This window comes from Protopterus annectens, chromosome 2.part2 (assembly GCF_019279795.1).
Source record: "Protopterus annectens isolate FY-2018-M chromosome 2.part2, PAN1.0, whole genome shotgun sequence".
NCBI classification, from domain to species: Eukaryota; Metazoa; Chordata; order Ceratodontiformes; family Protopteridae; genus Protopterus; species Protopterus annectens.
Window position 1 is genome coordinate 512,038,458 of NC_056730.1, and position 24,482 is coordinate 512,062,939.

Here is a 24,482-nt window from a genome sequence, read left to right on the forward strand (position 1 = left end):
TACATGGTTGCATGGTTAAGTACTATTTGTGTGCATTGGATGTCATCACTTTTAATATGTGTATGTGCCTAGGCTGTTATGTGCATTTGGTGAATGTTTGTGCTATCCTTTGCCTCCTAGCCAGGGCAAGGGCATATTGTGCATCCCTACATCTGACAGCTACCTCTGCAGCTGGATGTTCACCCTCAGAATCATTGTTTGTGTGTGCTGAGGTGCTGGCCCTGTCTGTGGTCCAGGAATGTGTGGTCCTGCCCCTTACTATCCCTGTTGCTGCTGTTTCCTCAACATGATATTGTGCAAAGCGGCACAGACTATGAGAATTTTTGAGGAGGTGTCAGGGTCATACTGCCGAGTACCCCTAATGTGTCTAAACAGTGGAACAGTGACTTCAGCATGCCAAATACATGCTCTATGATGTTTCTTTTCTGAGCATGGGGATCACTGTATCCATCTGTTGGTGTGTATGCATTTCTGATGGGTTTCATGAGCCACAGTTCCAGCTCCTAACCTGTATCACACAGTAGATGACTTGTGGAACATCACCCCTAGCAAACCTTAGATGATAACTGTTTGGGTTTCAATTCACAGACATTGAGGATGATCCCCCAGTTGTAAAAGCCAACCTGGCAGTTGATTGAGTGGAATCCCTCTCTGTTGATGTATCTCCTTCCCTGTTCACCAGGTGGTGCATTTATTGTATGTGAGTGCAGTCTATGGATCTCAAAAATTCAGGGAGGTGTGCTATAGCATAAAATTCCTGCATTGTTCTTCCTCTGTCCTCTGGGGTATGAGGAAAATAGAAAATATGTTCTAGCATAGCACTGAGATGTTCTTGAAATACTCCGCAGGCCTGTGACAACCCTAGTATATCCCCTGTAGGTCTCTGCAATGTACCAGTAGTTAATATCCTTAAAAATACACATATCTTAATTTCCACTGGTATAGGTTCTCCTTGATATCACCTGGGTCTTAGGTGGGGCTGGCAGAGGTTGCATAATCCCTGTAGTGTTTCCCAGTCAACCCTGTATTACTCTACTATTTCAATGTCAGGCATTCCATGATATGTTGAATGAGGTCTGAACACCCATTTTCTCCTTAGGACAAAGTCTATTAGTAAGATCAGTAGTCAGGGTCTTGGAGACACACATAGACAGTCATCTAGCCTTTTTCATTGTGTGTCTACAGTAGTGAGAAAATCATTCTATGTTGTGTAACGTATAAACAAAGGCATGGCATCTAGGTCCAAGAAAGTCATTGTTCCACTGTTTTTGGCATTCATCAGACCTGTCATTGAGTACAATGCCCCCTTTGGTATGTACCTAACCAGACACATCCTACAATTGGAATTCCCACAGAGATTCCTCACTAAAAGAATACAGGGAGTAAGCAACATGCCCTTTGCAGACTGCCTCAAGCCCCTATCCATGTATTCTGTCTCCTACAGGCACTTGAGGGGAGAGCTATGCCTGACATACAAGGCTTTGTCAGACACCATTCTGATGGACCTTCTGCATATCCACAAAACAAACAACACCAGAATTACCCATTCTAAAGACTTAACCTTGCCTGTGATATAAATAGAACTTGCTGGAAAGACAGGTATTTATCCCAGAGACCACCCCTTCACTGGAACAGGCTCCCCATCCATGTAAAGCAGAATTTCTCCATAATCCAATTCAAGTGTAACTTAGATAATTGGATGGAAAGCAGGAAATTCATCCATGGTTTGGTACCTGTGTCTCTAATGGATACAGGCAATGTGTAAATGATTCATCTTCCAGGCCCCTGCTTGTAAATGTTTTACCTCCCAAGGCCCTGCTTACACTTACCAAGAGTACCAGAACTTGTCAGAGATTTGAGATGCATAGCTAGGCTTAAAAAGGCCCTTGTGGTCAGTAGCCTAGTAAACATCTATGATCCTATGAACCTAATTAGCAGCATAGATTTGAGCCGGTTGCATATACATATGCAAGAGAGCAGCAACAGCTCCTAATATTGCTTTTTTCTAATTGTAATGGCAGTTGTATTCCAGTAGGTTTTGATGTTCATGGCAAAGGGCTACACCACTTCTACATGGTTACTTTATAGCTTCCTGAATGGCTCCGCCATATTGGATTGGTTCATTAGCATGTAATTCAGCTCATTGTACTTTCATTAGCAAACTCTGCTGTTTACCTTTGTTTGGTAGCACTACACAACAAGTAGAGAAACTTAATGAATACAAAACAGAGTGCTATAATGTGCGCACCACATTCTGACACTCACATGATAGCAGACTGAAAATTAGATGTTCATGAATCCGACCCTTTATCTTTCTACCTCACACCCATTACTGTCAGTTGCCCTGTTTTCACCAATATGACATCCAAAATCTCCTCTGTTTTCTGACATAAAATAGCTATTCCAGCAAAACTTTCATTACCTATGTCCCATACTATATTTCCTTCCCACAATCTTTCAGTTTGCAGTCTTTCCTTATTTGTTAAAAGTCATATATTCTCTAACACAATAATAGCTACATTACATTTACTATACATTCCAAAACTCCAAGTCTTACAATATTCTTAATGCTACATTCATTGACAGCAGTCTAACATTATTTATTTTCCAATTATGTAACTTAACAAGACTTACATTAAGATTAAACTAGAGGATATTCTGTATCCTTAACAATTTCCTTTCTTTTTTTCTCTTATATTTATACCATTGAATTTTCTTGTTTATCCTTCACACTTTTATCAATAGAATTATTTTTGTTTTAACTGTTTTCCAATTTATATTTATCCATCACCTTCTTCAGAAGGATCATATACCCCTTCCTTTTCTTCAAATGCTTCTGCTTTTTTCCTAAAACATCTGTATTCTCTATTTTTTTATATTTTAATATCTAAAACAGCATTTTTTTGTTTTTCATGTGTTTGCCCTTTATCAACATTATAATCCATCCACAAGTGTCCCACCTGATTACATTTGTAACATTCATTTTAACTCACATTTTTTGCATCATGATCAAGTTACCCACAATTAAAACATTTTTATCATAACTATTTATCAAATGACAATCATTTTCACAAAAGAAACAAGCCTTGTTTCTATTTCTCCTTTTACAATTTTTTTATTTCTCTCATTGCACTACCATCTTCCTTTACGAATCTGCTTAAGTAACTCAATACCTCTTCTCTTTTTCCCTGTAAAAAACATCTTTGCTTTTATAACAACTCATGTGTTTTTTCTTGATTTCTTTCATATATTTTTCTTTGTCAACATTCTTTCTATCATTGTGTACTTCATCTTCCACTGCATCGTTATATGTTCTTTTACATTTTTCTTTCTCTACTTTTTTCACATCATATTGCCACTGTAAAAAAACATGTTTATATTTTTTCCTTAAATATCATCCACCATTCAGACCAATTTTATAAAATGTTTTCATAGTAATATGATCTTTCCATAACAGTATTACTAATCTCTTTCCTGCTTTCTTATTTATCCTTTTTATTCCTTTACCTATTTTTATATATTCCTTGTTTTCCTTTACCTCTATCCATATTGCAAGAGGATCAGAAAAACCTGTTTCAACTACCTCCCAATCTTCGATAACTAAACCTTCTGATACTATAAAATAATCTATGTCAGTTCTATATATACCCATTTTGTAAGTCCATGAATTTTTGTCCCAAAGTTTTAACTTACCACATCATATAACTTTTAACATTTTTCTTATATCATTTCCTTACTTTTTATGCTTGCCTTTTAAAATCACAATTAAAGTCTACTATTATTATAATATTCATATTTACCACTACAAAGTCTAAAATGTGATGAAATAAGCTTTCCTTTTCTTTACAATTAGTATAAGCATATAATGTTATAATTCTATATACTTGTTCTTTCCATTTTAAATCTACAATGGTTAAGCTTCCCATTTTTGTTAATGCTATATCTAATATCTTTACTGTATTTCTACAGAATTCATCCCAAATTCCAGATGATCTTTCCTCCCCATAATTTTTCTGTTTGCAATCTTTCTTGATTTGTTAAAAAACGTGTGTCTTCTAACATAATTACATCTACATCACACGTATTACACCACTCCAAAAACCCTACTCTTCTTACAATATTCTTAATACTATTTATATTTATAGAAAGCATTCCAAATTTTTCATTTTCTCTTTTCCTTATATTCATGGTTTCATAATTGCATAGCTAATTACTCGGCTAGCTTCCTTAATAGGCCATTCTAAGCCTAGCCAATTTCCCTCCCAAAGGTAAGAATCAAGCACTGTATCTTGTCTCCGTGAGTCAAACACTTTAACCATTATACCAATCCCCAGTCATTAGCTGTATGTATTCTTTTTCATCCCTTTCCATTTATTTCTTTTGTACTTATCCCTTTAAATTTGCTTTTTCTGTTTTTTTACTCTTTTACCAATAGAATTCTTTTTTTCTTTTACTACCCCCAGTTTATGTCCTCTTTGTCACATATCAGAACCTTCTTCTATGCCTTCTTTATTATTTTTTTCTCAGCTAATTTTTCTTCTTTTTCTGCTACTGCTAAAATGTCTTCTCTTTGTTCATTTACTTCTCTTTCTGTTTCCTTACTCTTATTTTCATTTTTCCAACCCACCCATAAATGTCTGATTTTGTTACATTTATAACATTTCAATTCACATTTTTTGCATCATGTTCCATTTCCCCATAAAGATAACATTTTCTTTTGTCACAGGTATTTATCAAATGTCCTTTTCCACAAAAAAACATGCTTTGGGTTATTCCCCAGTATTTTATGACACTCCTATCCCCCTATACATTTTTCATGCTAGATGCATGTATAATTTTTTCTGTTACTATTTTCAACACAATATTACAATCCTAGCCAGCAGTCCATAAACCCCTTTAGTCATAAACGTTTGCAATGTCCAGTATTTCCTTACATAACATTTTAAAATGTCCTTTCAAAGTTTATTTTTCTACCTCTGTTCAAAATTGTACATGAATTTTCTTTTTCTTTTTTCCTGATAAATGCTTTTATCACATAAAGATTCAATGGGTTACAGTCTTTCTGTTTTCTATTCTCCAAGAAAATTTTCCATTAAAAAAACAGTCTCAAATATAATTTCACAAAATGTCTCTTTGTTAATAAAAATAAATGCTCTTACCTTATGTGCTTTTACACCCAAAGGAGCCATAAATTGTCCCATGCTTCATACCTGTCTATTTCTTTCTCTTCTTTACTGTGGATTCTTATCACGTGCCTCTGTTTTTCATTTTCTTTCTGTTACTCCACTTTTGCTTTCTTTTATTTTCTCTGCGTATGTTTTCTTTTCTATCTCACTACTATTCTACAGGTTTGTCTCTGCATCCTCCTTTTGTATTTTCTACATAATGTCCCACCAGGAAACATTTCCTTCATTTTGTAGCTCACTCTGCACCACAATTTCTTTAAGTAAATCATCCTTCCACCTTCACAACTAGAGGGTTGTAATTATACAGCCACCATTTGCTGACTCATCTCCATCAAGCAGATTTCTTTGAAACAATTCCTCAGAATCCTGCACACACTCTCTGGTCTACATATTTGCTTTCTCCTCCATCTTATTCACAACCCCATCATCTTCTTCTCTTTCTATCTGCCTTCCTGCTTCTCCAGGTTGCCTCTGCACCTAGAAAAGAAACAGTAAGTGCTCCTCCAAAATGAGTCCTACTCACAACAGTGATGAGTAGGGAAAGTTCCCCAATAACTTGTCCAAAATTTCTCTAGTAGTATAAATACCATCTTGAGTCTCCCTTGAAAAGAGGTTAGCAGTAGACTGGGCCTAACCTTGTCAACAAAGGATAAATAAATTAAATGTTTTAAATTAAATCCACACTTCTGTAGTCACTGCAAAAAGTAAAGAAGAAAATAGTATGCACATTGACAGTTTTAAACAGTGGTTATGGTAATTGGGAGAAGCCAAGTAATAGGACACTGGAATGGCTGCGGGGGGGGGGGGGTGATCCATTACCTTGCCTAGGGCCCCATTTTACCACAATCTGGCTCTAGGCACAACATTCTGACTAAACATGTCCCACAAAATTGCCTGTCCCTTGCCCACTGATGGGACCCCAACAGCCACAGAGGGAATGGCTAACCCCTAGTCCATAGTGGCTGCAACTAATACAACAAAGGGATCTAGAGCAAAAGATGAGTGGTCTGAGGAACCAGCTTGGGCCACAGCAGAGTCACCCACCTGCAGCTGGGGCAAATTGTTATCCTGTTGTGGTGGCAATGGCTGTTTGCTTAACTTTTTCATTTTGTGGGTGGAAGAAGGACCAACCATAGGACCAGTAGTTTGTTCCATGGTCAAACCAAAAATGATGCAAACATTGCATAGCTCATTTAAGTCCTGCCTTATTTTAAACCTCATTCCTTCCCTGTATGTATTGTTCCCAAAATTCCAATTTTTTCCTATGTATTTTACTCCTATCTTTTTTTTTTAAATCAGATTGTGGGTGATGTATGGTGTTTGCAACTGGGAGTGTATCAGTATGGTTTGTGATGTGGAATGTTTGTGGATTGGATTGTGCTGGTGTGGTATGTTTTCATTTATATAAATGTATGATTGCTTGAGCGTAAGTGATGGTTTAATAAAGATGTTTCTAGCAGGAATTGAATAGTTTGTGTAATGTTGCTTAGGTTATTTGATATATAGAGAGATATATGTGAAGAATAATGTTTGTTAATTTTAACTTGTTAATACAGTTTGATTACTTTTATATAAATGTAAATGTACCTATGTCACAAGTGATAATTCAATAAAGGTGTTTTAAAAAAACAAAAATGATGCTTCTTTCCTGGGAGAATGAGCAGCATATGCTGGTAAAAATTTAAAGTTTTGTTAAAAGTTACTTTTTTCCCCACTAAAAGACAGTAAAAACACTTTAAAACACCTTACCAGCCACACAAAGCAAAATAAACACAATTTATCTACAGAAAAAAAAAAAAAGTACTTTTAATCTGACAGGAAAAGAGTGCGCTTCCCTTTAAAAGTAGAGTTAAATCTTGTGTGAGGCCATTAAAACATAAATTCCTAGATTAAAAACAACTTTCCTAAACAGGAAAGTATATTAAAACAATAATTTTAAATGTGGAAAGTTTTTCCTAATGGGATCTTATCTACGCAGGAAAGGAACATTACAAGCCGACTGTTGATCCATAAAAGTCCACAGAGGAGTGCTGTCTTTAGTGGTAGGAAAGCTCTGAAGGACTTGCAACTTAGGCCTGTGTTTTTAGTAGTTCAACTCAAGCCTTCCTAATGATTTGAGCATGTGAAAGGTGACCTGAAGTTCGAACCTGTTCAGCTGTTATATCCCTCGCAGGATATAACTTATACAGCTAAATCTACTGCAGCACTGATCAATATGATGAAGATTCTCAGCTATAAAACCAAGATCAAGTGTCATCTTGGATAGTGATAATGATAGGAAAAGGGCTTTTAGTAACATAATGTGTAGGGTCAGATTATGGACTTTACCTCCCATGCCATCTTACTCATGTGTGCTAACTCTAACCATAACCCTAACCTTGAACCTATTCATTCTGTTACTAACAGTACCACTATACAAGACAAGATGACACAGATCACACACAACACAAAACATGCAGATCTCAGAATCTATCCCTTTACCTTACCTTTCCTCTAACCCTAACCCATGAACACTTGCATATTCACAATTGCTATAACACAGTCTTACACATCTTCATAACCACTGTGTTTTCATTTAAACTTTAATTTTCCTGCACATTCCTGCTTAACTAGACTATATAACAGTAAATTTACCCTTTTGTGATTCACAAAAATGAGAGTTTTGTAGTCTACCTTTTGAGTTGCAACAATATATATATATATATATATATATATATATATATATATAGGTTCATGTCAATTCAACGAAAACCCATATCCTCGATGACCGGACCACAGAGACGGAATTGCCGACACTGCACATCCCCGACAAAGGTAAGTGAATGTATTATGGCATGGAGCCTATTCCCGTGTCTGTAATACACCTAAAACATTCACAAATACCTGTATAACAGGGGGGCAAGCCCCCCCTGCCCCCACCCCCCCTATTTAAATATACCAACTCCGAGATCACACCACATTGTGGGAATGGGAATACATCCCATTCTGCACTACTCAACATTGTCAGGGATGTGCGGTGTCGGCGATTCCTTCTCAGTGATCTGTCATGGGGGATATGGGTTTTCTTTTGAACTGACACACACACACACACACACACACATATATATATATATATATATATATATATATATATATATATATATAGATATAGATATATATATATAGATATATATATCTACTTTTATATATCAAAAATCCACAATACCGAAGACTGGAAGATGGAGATGAGAAGGACGAAACTGAAAATCAGGAACCACGTAAGTATTCTCAGGACAAGTAAACACTTGCCCAACACAACATTAAAACACAGTGCACCATTTAAAATCCACATAGGTGGCACCCCCCACACCCACCCTAACTATATATACCAATTCCGGGATCGCACTACAGTGGAGAAAGGGCATAATTCCCCACATTGGACAAGTGTTTACTTGCCCTGGGAATATTTACTCGGTTCGTGATTTTCAATTTCGTCCTTCTCATCTCAGTCTACCGGTCTTTGGTATTGTGGATTTTCAATATAGAGACGTAGACCCATTTTATTATATGTATGTGTGTGTGTGTGTGTGTGTGTGTGTGTGTGTGTGTGTGTGTGTGTGTGTGTGTCTGTGTCTGTTTTTAACAATTTTCATTCACTCCATTACATAAATTGTTAAATTCCTGGCAGTGCTTAAACTTCAGTCCTCCTCCTCCTGAACAAGTTTGTGACTGGGACTTAAGAGATTTACTTAATACAAAAAGTTGTGAGAAATGGTTTAACCTTGATCCAAGCGAGTTTAGAGCATTAAGAAATCTGTCCTAGGATAAGCAGTTACGCATCATGAAGCCTGACAAGGGCACTGGTATTGTCCTTATGGAGCCAAGAGAGTATGTCACTAATATTGAAGCTGCTTTGGCAGATAATGAATTCTACAAACATGTGGATATGAAATTTGTAAACAGTTTGCTGGCATAGACCATTTATTAAAGAGACTAGGACAAAACCATTGTTTGTCACTTGTTGAATATTTGTTTATGACTGTACCAAACTCGAGTCTTGGAAGATTATTTGGCATCCCGAAAATAAATAATGATGCTCAAAATCCACCTTTCAGGCATATTATTTAAAATAGAAGAACTAAAACTGAAAAAAATATAGCTGAATTTGTGGATTCTGTGCTTAATCCTATTGTGCAGTCAACTCTGTTTATTTAAGGGATGTCATGGGCCTTTCTCAATGAACTGTTTCTAGCTGATATTCGAGTGTCAGACTTTCAGTTGGTCACTTGAGATATAGTCTCTTTGTTCACTAACATTTCTCACCAAGAGGATCTAAGTAATATTCGGCTGTTCCTCACTAAATTTGCAGGATTTACTCAATCCAGAGTGGCCACCATTTGTGACTTGATTTGTGCAGTATTGTGCAATAATTTCTTTCATTTCAATTGGAAAATTTACCAGCAGGTAAAGAGAGTGGCTATGGGGTCTAAGATGGCCTTTTTATATGCTGACTTGGTGTTAAGCACATGGGAACTGGAGACTCTCATACATTTGCCAGGGTTGCAAAATACTGTTTATATCATTGTTATATTGATGATATATTTTTTGTGTGACTTGATGCCAAGCAAGATTTCTACCTATTTGTACAGTCTTTGTCAGACAGTACTGGTTTTTTTTTTGTTTTTTTTTTTGCAGTTTATTTCAGATTATGGCTCTTCTGTTTATTTCTGGATACTAAAGACAAACCAAAAATTAAACACTGGCACCTGGTTCAGGCAAATAAAACGGTAGACTCCAAATAAAATATGTATATTTAATGGATAAAATAAAGCGTTTTTCGTCCAGTATATTAACTTGAACTTCTTCAAATAAAAAACAAGTACAAATTAGAGTTTTAAATACCCTTCCCAGTTCTCCCATGTGATTGTTCAGTAGCAAGCTCTTAAAGGAACATCACTACAATACCATCCAAGGTCATTCTTCACTGTTGCACAGGTATAAAAACATTGTAAAAAGTCTCAATTATTTAACCTATGTAAAATATTATTGAGAAAAATATTTTATAAAACATATATATTAAAACATTTTAGAGCATATTTTAGAAGGGTTATCTCATCAAATTTTTCAATTTTAGCATGCAATGAATTGAACAAATGTTATTTAATCCTGGGGTAATATATGCGTTCAAGCAGATTTGCCACAGTAATTCTAACTGTTCAAGAATTACTGTTAAGGGTCCACCCCTTCAGTCAGTGTAAACGTGTTCTATTACCCGGAATTTGAAAGTGTGGTTAGGGTTTGCGCTTACATGTCTAGCTAATGCATTCTCTGTTTTGTTTTTTGAAATGTTGTACGTATGTACGTAAATCCTATCTTTTAGTTTGTGTTCTGTCTTTCCTACATAGAAGGAAGAACATAGTTGGCATAAATCAAGATAAACTACCATTTTGGATTGTCAATTATATCTATTACTGCTTTTCAACACTTTGCCATTAATTTCTACACTTCGTCCTTCCTGTATGTATTTGCAGTATGGGCAGCTAAGACATTTAAACATTCCAGGATTTTTAATTATGGTGGGTCTCCTAACCTCCAATAAGCTTTTCAAGTTCTTCCCTTTCCGGAATATAATTTTGGGGCTTGTGCTTAGTTTGTCCATTACATCCCTGTTGTCCAATAATAAATTCCAATTTTTCTTTAGCATGTTTCTGACACTATTGGCTTCAGGGCTAAATGTTATGACAAATCCAGTTTTGAAATTAATGCTAGCCATGTTTTCTGCATCAATATTTTGGGTTGCTTTTCTGGTTACTAAATTATCTTGTGTTTGTTCGCCTCCCAGTATAGGTTTATAAAAAAACAGTGGATCTTTTGTTTATAAGTTCCTCTATTAACTCATTCAATAAAGTTGTGGGATACACTCTCTTTGGAAACATGTGCTTTAAATTAATACACTCATGCTCAAATTCTAAATCAGTGGTTATCATTCTCGCTGCTCGTACCAGTTGCCCTTTCCCCACTGATCTTTTTTGGTGAAAGGGGTGAGCACTTGAATAATCCAAACAGGTGTTTGAATATGTGCTTTTTCTGCATATGTTTGCACTATATTCTCTCTTGCTGGAGGAGTATATCCAAGTAAGAGATTTATTGATTATTATAAGTAAATGTGAATTGTAAAAAAGTTAGAAGTGGTATTAAAGTAATTCACCAATTCACTAGCTACCATTACATCTCCTTTGATTATCATGAATATATCATCCAGATAATGGGTAAAGAAAAAGATATAGTTAGCCATTTCAACGTTACCAAAATATATATTCATGCTCCCAGCAGACCATGACTAAATTAGCAAAACTGGCTCCACATGGGGAACCTATGCCCACTCCAGTTTTCTGTAAGTAATACTTTATTTTTGAAAAAAATGAAATTGTTGGTCAAGATCATGTCCAATAATTCTTCAACTAGATGTATTTCTGTATTGGGGGCCCTTTTCCTTTTCATTATGGTAGATAGCCATTCAATACCCAATGGGATAGAGGTATAGAGGTCTTTCACATCTACTGTTAGAAAGTTGTAATCATTATTGTATTCAAGTAAGTTGATTTTCTCTAGGAATAACCATGAGTCCTTGCATATTTGGTTTTCAGTTGATACATATTTCTTCAGTACGCTGCCTATAACTTTAGCACTGGCATACATGATGGAATGTCTTCCATCAACAATTGGTCTCAGTGGGAAATTCTGTAAATCTTTATGGGCCTTCAATACTCCGAAGATGACTGGTGTCAAAGGAGCCAGAATGTTCATATAATTGTATATTTCTAGATCTATTTTCCCTTCTATAAAAAAGTAATTAATGTACATGTTAATGCATTGGTTAGCAATACTGAACTGGTTCAAAGACACTTTCTCATAAGCTTCAGTGTCTAATAAGTTTTTTATTCTGTTTTCATAGTCATCCAGGTCCATAAATACTAACCCCCCCCCACCTTTATTGGGTTTCATCACCCTTACCTGAGCTGTTTTTAATACGTTTAGAATCTCCCATTCATTTTTACTCATGTTTCACTTATGTCCTGTTTTTCTATTGTATAGATCATGAATGTCAAGCTCGCACACTTTTTCAAATGTATGTAATGTTGCATGAAGAGGAGGGTTAAACATACTGTGTACAAAGACGGGATTAGGTTCAACATTGTTATTGCCTAAAATTACATTTAAATTCAGTTTTCTTACAAACATTTTCAAGTCCACAATCATTTTCGCTAAGTCCATTCTTTGTGCAGGAATAAATGTTAAACCTTTTGATAAAAGTTCTACCAATTCTGGAGATATCACAAAGGATGAATAGTTTTAAGTAAGAAAATCACCTTCAATGTTTTTTACAAGTGCACAGTTCTGTACTATATCACAGTCCTGTGTTTTATTTACCTCCACTTCTTGTTGTGTGATTTCCTCTTGTTTTTTGTCTGGTGTTTGGCAGTGGTAAAACCCTGATTGTTGAAGGCTGTATTATTGTTGCCCTGATGAATGATTTGTTGGTTTTGTTGCTGGAAGTTCATATTTCTGTGTACATAGTTGTTATTCATTATATATCCTTGGTTTTGGTTGCAAATACATTCACTTTAATGTATTGTTCCATTTCCCCATGCTTCATTTGATGTTCCTTCACCTATGTCTTCCATTACATTGCATTCTGTAGTTGTAGGAAGTTAATTTACATAATTTTCTGCCTCCAATTCGTGCATATGCATGGGGTTGGCTTTGACTTCTGGATTCCATATTTGTGAAAGAGGTGGGCATGGAAAAGCAGTGCCTTTTTCATATTGTAAGTGATCTGCAATTAAGATTTTTAATTTTTGTTGTTTTTAGTTTGCCAATGTGCTGGTCAATACTAGGAAATACTCTGTTGTAACCATATTTATATCTTGGAAAGTCGGTATGTCCACAAATCTCTTCAACAAGCCTCTGGACATCTTCTGAATTTCTTTGGCTATTATTTGGTAGTGCTTTATCATGAGGGTTAGGAGATCCAAACTCCGTTGATTAAATAATTGAATCAAGTCCTTGTGAAAGTTAAAGTGTGGCACTAACCCTGTTGGGTACTGACAAATTCGTAGTCCTTTTGGGACTATTTTTAACTGAATACATTCTTCAAAGTATTTTATCTCCGAGCATAATTTTTTGTATTTGGGTAGTTTATTGTCAAATAGTGCCAAGTTAGTAGAATTAGGGACAGTTTTACCTCCAGCCAGATGATCTGATGTTGAACAAGGAATAAGTTGCTTAAAGTTGATAGGCGCTGCAAACCATTCTTTCAATGTGGGATCCCCAATAAGCCTCGGAGGAGTGTTTCTCACTGCATGCAAATTACAATTCAGTTCTTGTTGGTGTAAACTTGATTCCCATCTAGCGGAATACAGTTGAGGAGGGTCTATGTTCACTTCTGTAATGGAAGCCCCTACTGCTAATTGCAGCTGTTTACCAGGTGCTCTGGCTGTATCAGGAAGTCCTGGAGTGAAAGATTCATAGCTGGTCAAGTGCCCATTACAGAGATTCGACTCTCTCATAGTAGCACTATCCAGTCTTCTTTGTAATGCTTCCACTTGTTGGCTCATAGTAGCCACAATGATGCTCAAGTTGCTTAGCCTTTCCTTCTCACTTCCAGGTTCAGCACAGAGGGATGGACTGCTGTCTAAACCATCAGATGCCATGAACTCGTTCAAACAAACTAATAAAACTCAAAAACGAAAGACAAAACAAAAATGAAACACTGGCACCTGGTTCAGGCAAATAAAATGGTAGATTCCAAATGAAATAAGTGTATTTAATGGATAAAGTAAAGCGCTTTTCATCCAGTATATTAACTTGAACTTCTTCAAATAAAAAACAAGTACAAATTAGAGTTTAAACTACCCCTCCCAGTTCTCCGCTGTGATTGTTCAGTAGCAAGCTCTTAAAGGAACATCACTACAACACCATCCCCTTGGAAAAACAACAAGAGGAAATCACACAACAAGAAGTGGAGGTAAATAAAACACAGGACTGTGATATAGTACAGAACTATACACTTGTAAAAAAACATTGAAGATGATTTTCTTTTTTACAGTTATTCATCCTTTGTGATACCTCCAGAATTGGTAGAACTTTTAGCAAAAGGTTTAACATTTATTCCTGCACAAAGAATGGACTTAGCTAAAACTACTGTGGACTTGAAAATGTTTGTAAGAAAACTGAATTTAAATGTAATTTTAGGCAATAACAATGCTGAACCTAATCCCTTCTTTGTACACAGTATGATTAACCCTCCTCTACATGCAACATTACATACATTTGAAAAAGTGTGCGAGCTTGACATTCGTGATATATAGAATAGAAAAACAGGACAAAAGGGAAACATGTGAAAATGAATGGTAGATTCTAAACTTATTAAAAACAGATCAGGTAAGGGTGATGAAATCTGATAAAGGTGAGGGTTAGTATTTATGGACCAGGATGACTATGAAAACAGAACAGAAAACTTATTAGACACTGAAGCTTATGAGAAAGTGTCTTTGCACCAGTTCAATATTACTAACCAGCACATTAAAATGTACATTAACTACTTGTTTATAGAAGGGAAAATAGATCTAGAAATGTACAATTATATGAACATTCTGGCTGCTTTGACACCAGTCATCTTCAGAGTACCAAAGGTCCACAAAGATTTACAGAATCCCCCTCTGAAACCAATTGTTGATGGAAGAAATTCCATCACGTATGCCAGTGCTAAAGTTGTAGACAGCATACTGAACAAATATATAGCAACTGAATACCAAATATGCAAGGACTCATGATCATTCCTAGAGAAAATCAACTTACTTGAATACAATAATGATTACAACTTTCTAACAGTAGATGTGAAAGACTTCTACTCCTCCATCCCCCATGCATTGGGTATTGAATTGGTATCTACCATGATGAAAAGGAAAGCAGCCCTCAATAGAGAAATACATCTAGTAGAGGAATTATTAGACATTATTTTGACCAACAATTTAATTTTTTTTTTCAAAAATAAGTATTACTTACAGAAAATTGAAGTGGCCATGGGTTCCCCATGCGAGCCAGTTTCGCTAATTTAGTCATGGCCTACTGGGAGCATGAATATATATTTTGGGAATGTTGAAATGGCTAACCATATCTTTTTCTTTTCCCATTACCTGGATGATATAGTCATGATAATCAAAGGATACGTAACAGTAGCTAGTGAATTGGTGAATTGCTTTAATACCACTACTAACTTTTTACAGTTCACATTTACTTATAATTACCAAGAAATGCCTTACTTGGATATACTCCTCAGGAAAGCCAGCAAGAGAGAATATAGTACAAAAATATACAGAAAAAGCACAAATTCAAACACCTTTTTGCATTATTCAAGTGCTAATCCCTTTTTACCAAGAAAGATCAGTGGTGAAAGGGCAACTGGTACGAGCAGCAAGAATGGTAACTACTGATTTAGAATTTGAACATGAGTGTATTAATTTAAAGCACGTTTCAAAAGAGAGCCTATCCTACAACTTTATTGAATGAGTTAATAGAGGAAGTTACAAACAAAAGATCCACTGTTTTTTATAAACCTATACTGGGAGGCGAACAAACACAAGATAATTTAGTAACCAGAAAAGCAACCTAAAACTGATGCAGAAAACATGGCTAGCATTAATTTCAAAACTGGATTTGTCATAACGTTTAGCCCTGAAGCCAATAGTGTCAGAAACATGCTAAAGGAAAATTGGAATTTATTATTGCAGAACTTGTTAATAATGGACAAACTAAGCACAAGCCCCAAAATTATATTCAGGAACGGGAAGAACTTGAAAAACTTACAGGAAGGACGAAGTGTAGAAATTAATGGCAAAGTGTTGAAAAGCAGTAACAGATATAATTGGCAATCCAAAATGGTAGTTTATCTTGCTGTATGCCAACTATGTCCTTCCTTCTATGTAGGAAAGACAAAACATAATTTAAATTTCAAAAAACAAAATGGAGAATGCATTAACTAGACATATAAGTGCAAACCCTAACCACACTTTAAAATTCCGGGTAATAGAACAAGTTTACACTGACCCAAGGGGTGGACCCCTTCAACAACTAGAATTACTGTGGCAAATCTGCTTGAATGCATATATTACCATGGGATTGAATGACATATGCTCAATTCATTGCGTGCTAAAATTGAAAAATTTGAGGAGATAAACATTCTAAAATATGCTCTAACATGTTTTAATATATATGTTTTATAAAATGTTTTTCTAAATAATATTTTACATAGGTTAAATAATTGAGACTTTTTACAATGTTTTTATACCTATGTAACAGTGAAGCATGACCTTGGATGGTATTGTAGTGATGTTCCTTTAAGAGCTTGCTACTGAACAATCACATGGAAGAACTGGAAGGGGCATTTAAAATTCTAATTTGTACTTGTTTTTATCTGAAGAACTTCAAATTAATATACTGGATGAAAAGTGCTTTATTTTATCCATTAAAATATAGTTATTTCATTTGGAGTTTACCGTTTTATTTGCCTGAATCAATTGCCAGTGTTTCTTTTTTGGATACTATTATTTCTTATGATTGTGTGACTCATATTTTGCACTGTAATGTTTTTAGAAAAGAAACTTACAGGAATAATTTTTTGGACTACAGGAGCCAACACCCTCTTTTTAAGAAGCAGAATATGATGAGTGGCCAGTTCATTAGACTTTCTCATATCATTAGTGATGAAGACACTTATGTGAATGAGTCCTCCTTTTTACAACAGCTGTTTGTGCATAGAAACTACCCCTAAAGCTTTGGTTAAAACTATTTCCTCTGAAGTGGTTGCTGCCCACTTCACTAAATTCAAACCTATTCTGAGGTTTGGGTTTCAATCCAAGTTAAAGATTTCTTCACAAATTGACCATTCCCTGAGCTTTCCTTTACCAATAAGCAGAGATATGCATGCCATTAGGTCTAGTATTAAAAAAAAACTGGGAAATTATTACTAGCCATCGAGAATTTGGTACCACCTTAGAAGAAAGTCCATGTTTTGCTTATAAAAGAACTAAGACTTTACAGAGATTTTTAAAGAAATATGATCAGCCTCTGTTGAGTCATAACTTTAACAGAGCAGATAAACCTTCAGGGATGTTTCCTTGTGGAGGGTGTGTTGTTTGTAAGTTAATTTGCACAGGAAATAGTTATGTATTCAAACATTGCAATTACACAGTTCGCTTTAACGGATATTATGATTGCCATAGTGTCAACATTAGAAAGAAAAGCAACACTGTGATGTAGGCAAACTGGTCCTCCAAAAAGACTAGTATCCAATGTAAAAAAATATAGGAGGCACCAGACCAAGGCAGGTGAAGATAAAGTTCAATTTTAATCCACAGACAAAGTGCAAACAATGGTGAGCGATTTCGTAGCAAGAGCTACTTCATCAGATGAAGTAGCTCTTGTTACGAAATCGCTCACCATTGTTTGCCCTTTGTCTCTGGATTAAAATTGAACTTTATCTTCACCTGCCTTGGTCTGGTGCCTCCTATAGTGTCAATATTGTTTATGCAGGCATCTGTGATAACTGTATTTTTTTTTTTTTTACATTGGCAAAACCTGCAGGAAATTGTCAGACTGCATCAAAGAACACATTGTACCCATACGACATAAGGATTATAGCAATGCCCTGAGGAAACATAGCTCTTTATGCACTGGTTTTACTTTTTTTAAGTTTATTGTACTTTAACAATTAGATGTGTTTTACGGGGACAGTGACTCCCTACTAGAAGTCAGAGAGGTTAAGTAGCAGCTTTTCTTAAATGCTGAAGTTGCCCAAGGTATCAATGAAAATTGCAATATCAAGTGTGCCTTACGATACCCAAGTGACACCACTCCTCCTACTCCCTTATGTTAGTTTCCTCATAGGCTACTGTCTCATTGTTTTTGAATTACTACAGGTGATAGGTAGATCTAGTTTTTTATGACTGTGTTAATATAATAAATTGTGCTCTGGTTCTACTACCATTAAAGAGCAAAAGCACTAAATACACCAGATTAGCCTCTGAGTTTTTCTTCCACTTAGCCTTTGAAGTTTTTTGTTTTCATGAGTTTTTATTCAAGTGTTTTTTCAGTTGTTTTGTTGATTATTCTAAATGTATTTCTACAAGTTCTATTTATTTATATGTAATTTATTGTTTCTTGTTTCTATTTGTCTTGCCTCCATTTTTTTTATCTCCTTCGCAATATTAAATGCATCTGTTAAAGCTGGTTTAGATTTCAATTTCTATTTTCCAGTAGTTGCTTTTTGTCAGCAAATAGCATTAAATTTAGTAAGGCTTTACTATGTCTGGGCAATTTAGATCCTGTATCCTATCTCATAATAATGGTTTTCTTAGCTACATTAATTTGCTCCCACAACATTTTTGGAAAAATATTCTGTAGGTAATTTTTTAAATCTGCAACCCATTGCATTTCCATAAAAAACTGTTCCCATTTACCTGTGTCTTTCTCATCACACCTCCACCATTTACTGTCTGCCTGAGGGAAAATTCTCTGAAGTCTGCTTGGGGCATAAAAATACATATGCAAACCTTACTCAGAAAAATCCTAAACCTTCTAGTCTTTTTTGTCTACTCGAGAGCCATGCAGATACCCAGCAATTGTTCATTTTTAATTTACCTTTCCATTCTCTTTTTCTAATATTTTCTTACCTCCTTTGATTGATTCTTATAGTTATCATGAAACATTTTATATGCCCTTGTAATTATCCCCTTTTAGCAGAAGCTTCTGTTTTACACTCATCTAAACACTCTACCAGAACTAGTCTTTTCATAAAATTTCTGAAATATTGCTAATACCTCTATAGGCTTTCTCGTTATTTTTTGTGTCATAGGCTCCCTAAGTTTGCTGGACTGAGGTGGTGGTGCTGTGGTAACGTTGTCGGCTCACAGTAAGACGTTGTCCTGTTCAATTCTCAGCTAGAGCGTCTTCTGTGTGGAGACATGCGTGAATGGGCGTACCTTCGTTGAAGGTTGTGCGTCAGGGCTGGCAACTCAGCACGTAAAAATGTATTGCCAATCATTAGCGGACCGGAGTTCCACTGTGGTGACCCCTAACCGGGAAAAGCCGAAAGCAAGGCTCCCTAAGTTTGCTGAAAGTCCTTTCTACTTTCTGTTCCGTAAGCAACTGTTCTAAAAGTCATGTGTTCTTGAGTTGTTATCAGAAGATACTTGTTTAATAGCAATGTTTCTAAACTCATGCCTATTATCCAAATACTCTCTTTTTTTCCCTTTAGCACTCTGCAGTTGTTCCTCATCTTGTTTTGTGACATTCCAGTTCTTTTGCAATAACTTAACCTTTGTCAACCCCTCTAAATAATTCTCATCAAAGTCAAAACAGAGTTAGTGGACCCAACTTTGGCTTCTAACTACACTATGCTTTGGTTCATTTAATGAATTGATAATGCTGTACAGCAAAAAATAGATGAGTAGCACAGTAGGCTTTTAACAGCTCAACATGCCTCATTAATACTAGGCTCTCTTTACCGAATTAATCCTTTCCTAACTAGCCATTCTAGACTAAGCATCACCAGGACTCATCTCTTATCTACTGTTCTCTATGCTTCTCCTATCTTTACAAACCTTAACAAAACTGACCTTACCAAACTTGAATCAGCTTACAATAAAATAGCCAAGTTCGCCACTAGCTCCCCATAAAGGTCCCACCACTGCTCTGCCCTACAACAAATAAATTGACTAGAATTCCCACAACTAACCTATACCCAACTTGTCTTTACTTACCAACTAATATACCAGCCAAACAGAATCCCAGCCCTACAACAATTACTCCGACCATATACCAACACTCGGCAACTCCAATCCTCACACAAAACACTCCTCCAAGTATTCAAAAGCAACAACAAAGCCGGGTACGCCCTCTACTCCCACCACACTAACAACTGGCTCTGCTCCTGCACCAAGCCAGGCTAATACCACATAAGCCCACATCAAATTTCATCCCCTAAATTTTATAGTCTCCATGTATACCCCACTCCCACTTGTTAACACCACCTATTCTCAACCTCCATTAAGAGCACAATTTGATAATTTCTTTTCTTTTGTAAGGGTATACATATGTACACGTATTAAAGTATAGTCAATTCATCAACAAAAGATGGACCCCTGCCCTCAAAAAAAAAAAAAGTGTATATATATATATATATATATATATATATATATATATATATATATAAAACTTTACTATATTGAAATAAATTTTCTCCTTTTCACTAAAGTGCCTATTGTACATTGAACTTTCTTTATTGTCTCTAGATATTTCTGTTAAATTCTATGTAAAACCGACACTGTACCTGTCAGTGCTGCTCTTGTTTTATTGGAGCTTTTCTCCCCGGACCTCTGCTGAAAATGGGCTCACACCCAGATGGACTATCCCAGTCAACAAATGTAAAATAAAATAAATCAATAATAAATAAAATTAATACTGACTCTTTGAGAGCCATTTGTTACCAGGCTGTCAAGCTTTCTGACCAGCTGTATTCACTACTGGTCTATTTTTCTAGCTGCATTCTGTAACTGGTCTGATTAACAGGCCAGTAGTGGAGGCAACTGTAGTACTGGTCCACTTTTCTAACTAGATTGTGCTATCCATCCATTCAGTAGGCCAGTAGCACAGGCAGCTGTGGTACTGGTCAGTTTTTTTAGCTGCACTGTGCTGTTAGTCTGTTCCACAGTGCAGCCAAAACAAGCCATTATTTTAAGTATTCATGACTCATAGCATTGCAGAAAGGAGTTATAAGGCTGCTTATTACAGGGTTTAAAATTCAGAGCACTTTTGTCAAGTTGGTGTTTGTTTGCAGGGCTAAGGGGGGCCTTTTTCAGCTATCTGCTGTGATTTTTGAAAGTTTACTATTGCATGCTCAAATGTGACAATATTGAAATCTGTAATGTCCCACTAAAAAGGTCACAAGACAGGAATGTTGACAACCACATAACCAAACATGTTGATTGTTGAATCTTCAGACCTACATGGATACAAGAACATGTGCTAACATGGGGCCAGAAGGGGGGGGGGACAAGTCCGAGTGTTCTGTAATGCTTTCATCAGCATTCCTGTCTTGTGACATTTTAGACACAGCATTATGGATTTCAACATAATCAAGTATGACTGTGCCATAGTAATCCTTTTTAAAAGCTAGAGCTTTATTTTTTAATTATCTCTTTAAAGTGCACTTATAAGCAACACACAAACAGAGGAGGTTATTCCCAATGTCTTCAGTCAGTTCCCTTCTTTGAAAGGATAGTGCAGTTCTTGCAATGGGAATAGAAAAACATGACATGTAGAAAGTCCATTTTTGAAGTAGAAAAACTTGCTAACTCTAAGCAAAATCCTCTAAGCCAGATCCTTCGGGGCTTGACAGAACGGCTGCAAATCTAGTAACAAATGACCATTTTCAACAGAGGCTCTGGGAGAAAAGCTCCACATATTAGGCAAGTACATTTAAAGACAAAAAAATGACATTTTGTAAAATACTTTGAGTTTACATGAAATCACAATTATATGAATATATCTAGAATACGTTATATAACATACAGTAACCTATGAATTTTAGGAAATACATTTTTTTATGAGGTAGCTGGTTACAGAGAAATTACACAGGTGCATTGCATGATACATCCACTATCTATCAGTTAGACGTACAGAGAAGGGTGGCAAATGCAGCAAGGGATTTAACAGGAAGTAGAACTTAAGAGGAGAAGTAGTCATATGAAACATTAGGTAGACTGAAGTAGAGAGCTTGTATAGACCTGGATTAAAGAAAATGCAGGCAGTGGAAGTTATCTGGGAAATGGAAGTTTTGTAGGAGAGATAGTAGGTAGAGATTGTAGTGGCAGTCTGTAGAAGAACAGTGTAAATGACAGTTGTGGGAGAATATACGGTGAGATTTCTTAGTGACAGAGATATAAAGTTATATGTGTAAGATCAGGGTACAGAAAGGTTAAGTAAAGGAAGTGTAATTTTGAAGGTAGAGTTTATGTTGGCTATGGGAGGGTAGGCTAGGGTAGTGCATGACCACAACCAGTTATTTAGCGCATTCCTTTAGTGATGTTTTGAAGACATACAGTGTGTTTATCTTTCTTATTTCATGGACGATTTGGCTTCAGATTTTTGCTACCTGGTTAGATTATATTAAATTTCCTGCACTGTTATTTGATTTTGTGATGGATAGAAAAGGTTTGTTGGATTGTAGGGTTCAGTTAGTGGTATGGGGTTGTCAGCAATGCATTATCTTCGAAAAAAACAAGATAGTAGTGTGGAGTATCAATGTTCTCAGTGTGCACTTCTCTCACAACTGGTGTGGAGCATCAATGTTCTCAGTGTGCACTTCTCTCACAACTGGTGTGGAGCATCAATGTTCTCAGTGTGCACTTCTCTCACAACTGGTGTGGAGGTTCTAAATTGTGACCATTCTCCAAATTAGTCACAAAGTCTAAACAGTTTGAGCTGAGATTAAGCTTCCATTATTTTTGGAGGACTGCTTCAGCCAATTTTAGTAGTATTCAACAACAAAATCATCTTTAAGGCTAAATAATACATTTTCTGAAGCAGGTAATGAATCGGTCTGGCGCATTTTCATTCCTGACCTGAAGCAAACCAGTTACATAACTAGTCCATTTTACATAAGCCCTTTGGTTTCATGAGGCAGCAATTAACCTAATGAAATATATCAAAAGTATACAGCAGCCAACTGTCAGTCATTTATATTCTGAGTCTTCTGGAGAAAAATTTGAAGATAAATGGACTATTTTAACCAACTCAGCAAGACCACCTTCGGCATAAAATAAGGGTTATGAGACTCCAACTTTATGGAAATAATAAAATTATCTTTGCATTGAAAATAATCTAGCTTGAGATTCTGGAAACGTAAAAGTTATTGTAAAAAAGACTATTCCATGAAAATATCTTGAGAACTGCAGAAGAAACATGATCTGAGGTTCACATTTCATCCTCCTCAATCATAAGATGCAGCTCCCACACAGGGATTGGATTTATGACTGGGTGTTTTGTGGGGAATGCTCCTCTTCATTGGTTACCTTGTGCTGAGCCAGTAGCTTCACTTCATCAAGGCAGATGTTGGAACTTTAGCAGTAGGATACCTCAAACTCAAATCATAATGGTGTCTACAGAAGGGCAAACAATCAAATTAATTCCACTAGTTTACCTTAATTTGTACAGGTGTGAGCTATAGTCTAAATCTATGACATTGCTTCTGCCAGATAAAAAAGCAAACTTGGAACCATATCTCTCAACTGTCCCGATTTTCATAGAATGTCCAGATTTTTTTGCCTCATATTTTGGTATGTTCCTCATAAAAGGTTTGGTTTTCTGGCAAATCACTGAGGATTGAGGTCACTAAATAATGACATACATTTGGCATTCAGCCTTCATATCCTTCAGAAAATGCATTATAACACAAATCCTGTTATTCCAGCAACTTCCTATGTTTATAAGAGCAATATTTAAAATCTGACCCTATTTTTTGGACTTTGTCCCCCATTATTTTAGGCATTGACCAGATTTCATGTGCTAAGTGGTTGAGGGATATGACTGGGACTACCTGACAAGGAAAACTGGAAGACTGGGCACAAATCTGAACATATAGGAATGTGGGTACCTATCATTTTGTGGAAGCTCCAATTCGCTGAATGTCTATTTTGTCGAACTTAAAGCATCAAATACCATTTCAGAGAAGAATTACATCATCAAATAATTTTCCCGGGTAAGAGAGTTAGTTGGCCATTGCAACAAATTTGACCTTTTCCTCAATGTAGCCAACATTACAGCTATGATTTTATAGGTGAACAGGCAAGAGGGGGCTGAAATTTACTGGAGAAAACTGGCAAAGGAACCAAGGTAGTGAGGGAAAGGTAATAGAATGGGAAGAGGTCAATAAGATATTTGGACTGCAGCCTAGAGAATGCCTTCCCTATCAGGGATTGATATCAGAGTACAGTCAAAGAGAAAGTGACAGGGGAATCCTAAGTGAAAGACCTGCTCTGCTAGAATTTTTAGCTGAATCTAAAAATAAAAGCTGCAGTTAAAAAAGAGATAATTAGTAGGGCATATAAAATATTTCACAATAACTATTCAATCAAAGGCTGTTAGAAAAGACTGTGAAGCGAGATTGGATAAGTAATTCAAAAGGAAACAACGGGAGGACATATGTATGGCTCCCAAAATATGCAACAAAGTCTAGAAGATGCTTTTTTTTTTTTT